This window comes from Panthera tigris, chromosome E3 (genome assembly GCF_018350195.1).
Source record: "Panthera tigris isolate Pti1 chromosome E3, P.tigris_Pti1_mat1.1, whole genome shotgun sequence".
NCBI classification, from domain to species: Eukaryota; Metazoa; Chordata; class Mammalia; order Carnivora; family Felidae; genus Panthera; species Panthera tigris.
This window is the reverse complement of record NC_056675.1, coordinates 12,581,592-12,587,771: the sequence shown is the minus strand read 5'-3', so window position 1 is coordinate 12,587,771 and position 6,180 is coordinate 12,581,592. Positions and strand designations below refer to the sequence as shown.

Sequence of the window (6,180 nt, the reverse complement as noted above, 5' to 3'; positions counted from 1 at the left end):
AGCCAAAATGAGGAGTTGGACACTCAGCCAACTAACTGAGCTACCCGGGTGCCCCTTAACAATGTCTTCTGAAGGGTAGATCTTAATTTTGGCAAAATCCAATTTATTAGTTCTTTGATTGATCTGTTTTGTAAGGTGTCATGTCTCTTTGATTTTCAGAGGATCCCTCTGGCTGCCGTGTTGAGAACAGAGTGAGTGGGGTACAAAAGTGCAAGTGGGGAGACCAGTTAAGAGGCTAACAGGAAGATAGGCAAGGGACAGTGCTGGTTTAGGTTGGGATGGTGGTAGTGATGGTGAGGAGAAGGGGGGAGGAATTGGGATATATCTTGTAGAACGAGCACGTGGGTGGGGTTTTCTGATGGATTGGATGTGAGATATGAGAGAGAGAGGAGTCTGAGGGCCTGGCAGGATGGCGTTGCTCTTACCTGAGACGGGAAGGTTATTGGCAGAGCAGGCGAGGGCAAAGACTGGGAGCTTGGTGTCCGACATTAAATTTGAGGTGCCTCTTTGGCATCCCAAGGGGAGTAGGTACGTGGACATAGGAGTTTGAGCTCGGTGTGATTCAGCCTCTGGTCACGCCGGGCTCTGGGTCATCCCCTGACATTTCCCTTCTTCATTTATATCCTTTGCTGAACGTGTCACTCCTTTTTTTGGAGCTCATATACTAGCCGCGGAAGTTCTGACTCATGTAGACAGTTGTTCATGAATCAAGCTCAAGACCACGGCCTGGATGGATTCCCTTTCTGTCCCTCAGCTACACCTAATCCTAGTTGTCCTTCACAAGCCGGTGAATGCAGGAACTGACAACAGAATAACTTGCCATGTATGCCTTTGTAATGGGTGGAAATTTTCGGACCTTGCTGACCTTTGGGAGGAAAAGCCAAGGCATGCCTCCCGCTCTTTCCCTCATTACTCTGGCACCCGTCTCTCCAGGAGTTGGAATTATTCCCATTGGCAGATTTAAAGCTGGAAGCCGATGCTGGCTCAGTCTATCCTGCTCGCTGAGGGGAGATTCTGGTCACATGACCAAAGGGAGAAGTAACAACATTCCGCTGGGTCCTGAAGGTGACCTTCCTCACCGCCAAGCCGCTCCCCTGGAACGCTGCTGTTCATCAGGAGTGGACTTACACCCATTCCCAACTACCTGGAGATTTTTTTCGAGATGGTTCTGAGTCTCTTTTTTAAGAAAAAAAAAAAAGTTCACCTTTAAGGAATCCAATCACTAGCATTAGTATATTGTTGAGGCCAATACACGCGTCCTTGGTCCCTTGGGCCAGTGAAACAGGGCATCTGCGAGCGGTCCCCACATGCCACGTGGTGTCTCCAGGGGGCGCTTGTGCTGAGTTTAGGATTTCAAATGTAGACACAGGGATCCCAGATTTCATACTAGGATCCCCTCCAAATGCCAATTCATTTGAGGAGATCTCGTATCTTCTAATTTTGTTTCCCTCCAGATTTCTACCTGTTGTACTAAAACCAAAATAACTCAAAGAAAAGTGCTTTTTTATACACTTGCCTCCCTCCCGCTGCCCCCATTTTCATTATTCTTTATTCTGTCTGGGCCTTGTGTACTTGCGATGTTTATTTACATTGCTGTAATCATATTGAATCGGTACAATTTTAGATTATCGGTATTCTTTTTTTTTTTTTTTTAGTTTATTTATTTATTTTGAGAGAGAAAGAGCACACATGAGCGGGGGAGGGCAGAGACAGAGGGAGATACAGAATCCGAAGCAGGCTCCAGTCTCTGCGCTGTCAGCACAGAGCCCGACGCTGGGCTTGAAACCATGAATCGCGAGATCATGACCTGAGCCGAGGGTGGATGCTTAACCAACTGAGCCACCCAGGTGCTCCCCTTTATTTTTTATTTTTTTAATGTTTATTTCTTTTTGAGAGAGAGAGAGAGAGAGAGAGAGAGAGAGAGACGGTATTATTCTTAATAATCGAGTCCTGGCTGTGGGCTACACCCCGTGCTAAGAGTTTCACGCCATGTAAGAGCTTCATTTAAAGTTTATCATCACTCTGTGGTACTTGCGTCATCCTTCCTTCATGGATGAGGAAACCGAGGCTCAGAGCAGAGGCTCATACCCGTCCTTTAACATCGAAAGACCATGGGATTCGGGAGCGGTTGTTCGAAAGCCACTGATTGTACGATTTGGGGCGAACCACGTATTTTTTTCTGATTCTTGCTTAGTGATTCCTACCTACCTCCTGAGACTGCTCAGGACTCAAAGAAGTGATGTATCTGAGGGTAGTTGATAAACGGTGATTTTTATTGTGATCAAAAACAACAATCACAACCCTTCCTTAATAATTCTGTTGTTGCATTTAGATCATCTTTTATTTATTTACTGACTTTGGTTGTCAGAGTGACGTTGCCATGAATATCTCTTCTACCTTTATTTTTTATGTTCTTCATACATCCCTTAGGACAAAGGGATATATTATGGAGTTTTAAGACGGTTCCTGGTATGGATTACCAAGAGATGACACCAGGTCATACGGCTACCAACGGTGCGTGAGGGGACTAGTTTCACCGCGGTGTTGTAATGCCAAATAATTTCTTTCATTTTTTATTTTTTTATTTTTTTATTTATTTTTCAATATGTGACATTTATGGTCAAATTGGTTTCCATGCAACACCCAGTGCTCATCCCAACAGGTGCCCTCCCTCAATGCCCATCCCCCACCCTCCCCTCCCTCCCACCCCCCATCAACCCTCAGTTTGTTCTCGGTTTTTAAGAGTCTCTTATGCTTAATACCAAATAATTTCTAAAGTCCCTCGAAGGTAGTGGCTGTAAGATGCTACACCATCATTTGGGTGGACATTTGCTCGACGATAAGCGAAGTTGAGCATTTCCCCACATGCTTGTTTACTCTTAGCGTCTCTGTTTTCATGAATCGTCTTCTTCAGTTCTTTGCCAGTTTACATATTAGGGATTTAAGTTTTTGGTGTCAAGATACATAAACTCTTTACATAACAGAGAAGTGGACCCTTTCCGTATTTGCTGTGAATCTTTTCTCCAGATGATACTTTCCCTTCGGTTTTAGTTCTAGCCTTGCCAAATGGTTATTTACTTTCAAAACGTACAAGCTGTCCATCCTTTGTAATCTCTTCCAAGTTAACTTATAAAGTTATTATCCCTTGTGCTGGCGTGTTAGCAGCACACATGCTAAGATTGGAAGGATACGGAGAAGATTAGCCTGGCTCCTTGTGCCGGGATGACCCCCACATTTGTAAGGTGCTCCATGTTTTTTATGGTGTAAGAAATATATCTCAGTGAAGTGGTTACGAAAAAAAAAAAAACCTAGAACTTATCTTGCCTCTAAAGATCTGAAGCAATACAGTGAAACAAGTTCCTTTCTAGAGGGGAGGGTTTTATTTAAGTTTTCTTATTCATATTCACTGTGATATGTGACTATAATTTTCTTTTTGTGTGTTTTACCTTTATCAGGCTTTAGGAAGAAGATCATGCTTGCCTAATGGACATAAAGGTACTCTTATCTCTTTTCGCACTCGGGATGTTTTATACGACATCGGAATTATCTGCTTCTTAAAAGTGTGAAAATTGTTCTTGTGGAAACGCTGGGACCAAGTACATTTTTTAGGTTGTTATCAGATAATTTCCCCAATTTCTTCCTTGGTTATTATTCTGTTTAGATTTATACTTCTTGAGTTATTTTTAGTAATCTATATTTTTGTAGAAATTATTCATTTTTGAAGATTTCCACTTATTAGCCTACAACATCCTCATTGGATTTGGAGGAAAAAATCTATTTTCTCCATTTTTGTTCTATCTCCTTCCTCATTTCTAATTAAAAATGTTCCCTTAATTATATTTGTCAGAAGTTTGTTTATTTTCAGAGTCTTATCAAGAAAACAGCATTTAAACTACTTTATCATTCTCCTGCTTTATGTTTTACAATTTATTTATTTTAGCTTTATCTTCCCTCACTGCTTCTTTTAAAATTGTGTTGCCCCTTAACTTTTAAATGGAACGCTTTGTTAATATCAACTTGGATAATCCCGGCCTGAATAGGATTCTGAGGACTGAAATGAGTTAGGGGGAGAGAACGTGATGCATTAGCATATGTTTATCAAGCGGCCACCAGCCAGGGCTACCCGAGGGCTCACCAGCCAGTTCAATAGAGGGAAATACATTCGGGAAGTTGGAAGTCCTTGTGAGGTGTTGGGTGCCTGGTGGGAACCGTAAGCACAGGTCTGACGAGGAGCCACAGAAGGCAGAGATGGGGAGGAGGAGGGGGGAAGGAAGGCTCTCCTCCCTCCAGCCTCCTGCCAGTGCCTCTCTTTGGCAGAAATTAACCAGAAGCCGCTGGGCAAAGGAGCCTGGGAGGTGTAACTGGCGGAATTGGGGCTGAACGGGGAAGGACAGCCAATGGACCTGGGAACAGACAGTGATCAGCACCGACACCTGCCCTTCAGCGTGGTGTGGTCAGAAGACTTTGTGATGCTGGAGACATGGCATCGCTGGCACCAGGATGCTATAGACTCTTTGTTAAGTCCTGCTGGGCTGTAACCTCTACACGCCTTCCTCCTTCTCGCTGTCTCTTTTCTTGCTTTTCCATCGCCAAGCCCATTTGAAAAAGGGAGGTCAAGTTTCTGTGCTGGCTCTTTCCTCAGTTAATCCCCGCCCCCCTCCCCGCCCAACGCCCGCTTTGGCCATCTTACCACAGCCTGGATCGAACCCGGACCTGCGTACAGAGGTGCCCGGCCCCCCAGCTGTACTTCTGGTTTCTTTGTTCAGCTCCAGACCTGGATTTCTAGCTGTCTAATGGGCCCCCTGGATGCCACAGAGACCGTGTAAATGGAATTTATGACGTTCTCTTCTCCCCAGATCTCTTCTGTCCCCTGCATTCCTTTGTCAGTCGATAGGATCTCCTCCACCCCTGCATCAGAGAGGAACAGCTTGGAGTAGCTTTTAGTCCTTCCTTCTCCCTCACATCCCGTACAGGCTTCTGCCCATCTGCTCAGTTCTGTGCCCCAAGGCTGCTGTTTCTTTCCTCCTCCCACACTGCAGCCACACCAGCTCTGGCCTCGTTATTGTCCTCTGGCTTCTAATGGCCCTTCTCCCTTGTCTAGTCTCCCTTTGTTCTAGTACGTGCTGCACACTGATGCCAGAATGATAGTTTTGGAACTACAAGCTGATCATGTCACTCAAGGCCATAAACTTCCAAAGCACCTCCAAGTGGAAAGGATTCGCCCAAGTGTCTTCGCTGTGGGAACAGCTCCTGTCTCCTTTTCCCACCGCTGTCATTTGCCACTTTGGGTCCAATCATGCCAATCTACTTTTCTCTCCCCAGAGAGTGCCAGGGCGTTTCATAGTCCTGGGTCTATGCCCATGCTTCTTTCTGATTCTGGAAGGCAGCTGTTCTCAAAGTGGGTGTCCAGACCAGCATCAGCATCACTTTGGAATTTACTAGAAATGCAGATTCTTGGGGTGCCTGGCTGGCTCAGTCGGTTGGGCGTCCAGCTTCGGCTCAGGTCATGATCTCTTGGTTTGTGTGTTCGAGCCCCACGTTGGGCTCTGTGCTGGCAGCTTGGAGCCTGGAGCCTGCTTCTGTGTCTCCCTCTCTCTCTCTCTGCCCCTCCCCTGCTCATGCTGTGTCTCTCTCTGTCTCTCAAAAATAATAAATAAATATTAAAAAAAAAAAAGAAATGCAGATTCTCATATCTCACCCAGACCTACTGAATCAGAAACTCTGGAGGGGAGGCTTGGGAATCTGGATTTTAACAGCTCCCACCCCTGGGTGATTTAGATGCAAGGTAAGGTCGAGAACCACTTGACTTCCCCTTGCACCTGGTACCCTACTTAGTTACAGATGCCGGCTTAGCTTGGCCTCTCCTGTTACCTCTGAGGTCACCACTCCTTCTATCTACCTTCCTTCCTTCCTTCCTTCCTTCCTTCCTTCCTCCCTCTCTTGTCTCTCTTCCCTCCCTCACTCCCTTCTTCCCTCCCTCTTTTCCTTCCTTCCTTCCTTCCTTCCTTCCTTCCTTCCCTGTCTTTGTTCAGTTTTTGCAGGAACTTGACCAGTTCCTTTCCCAGAGCTGTTAAATCCAGCCTATTTATTTAAAAAAAGTGAGTTTCTCAAAGGCAAGACATTCTTTTACCTTCCCAGGTCCTAGAATGCTCAATACATGCACACACACACACACACACA

At 45.5% G+C, this 6,180-nt stretch overlaps 1 non-coding gene across 1 annotated transcript; it reads left to right on the top strand.

Moving 5' to 3' along the window:
- The first annotated feature begins 3,147 nt into the window (after window positions 1-3,147).
- Window positions 3,148-3,257, top strand: LOC122234786. Its single transcript, XR_006212738.1, has one exon. It is a non-coding gene; the product is annotated as a U6 spliceosomal RNA (small nuclear RNA).
- The last annotated feature ends 2,923 nt before the right edge of the window (window positions 3,258-6,180 follow it).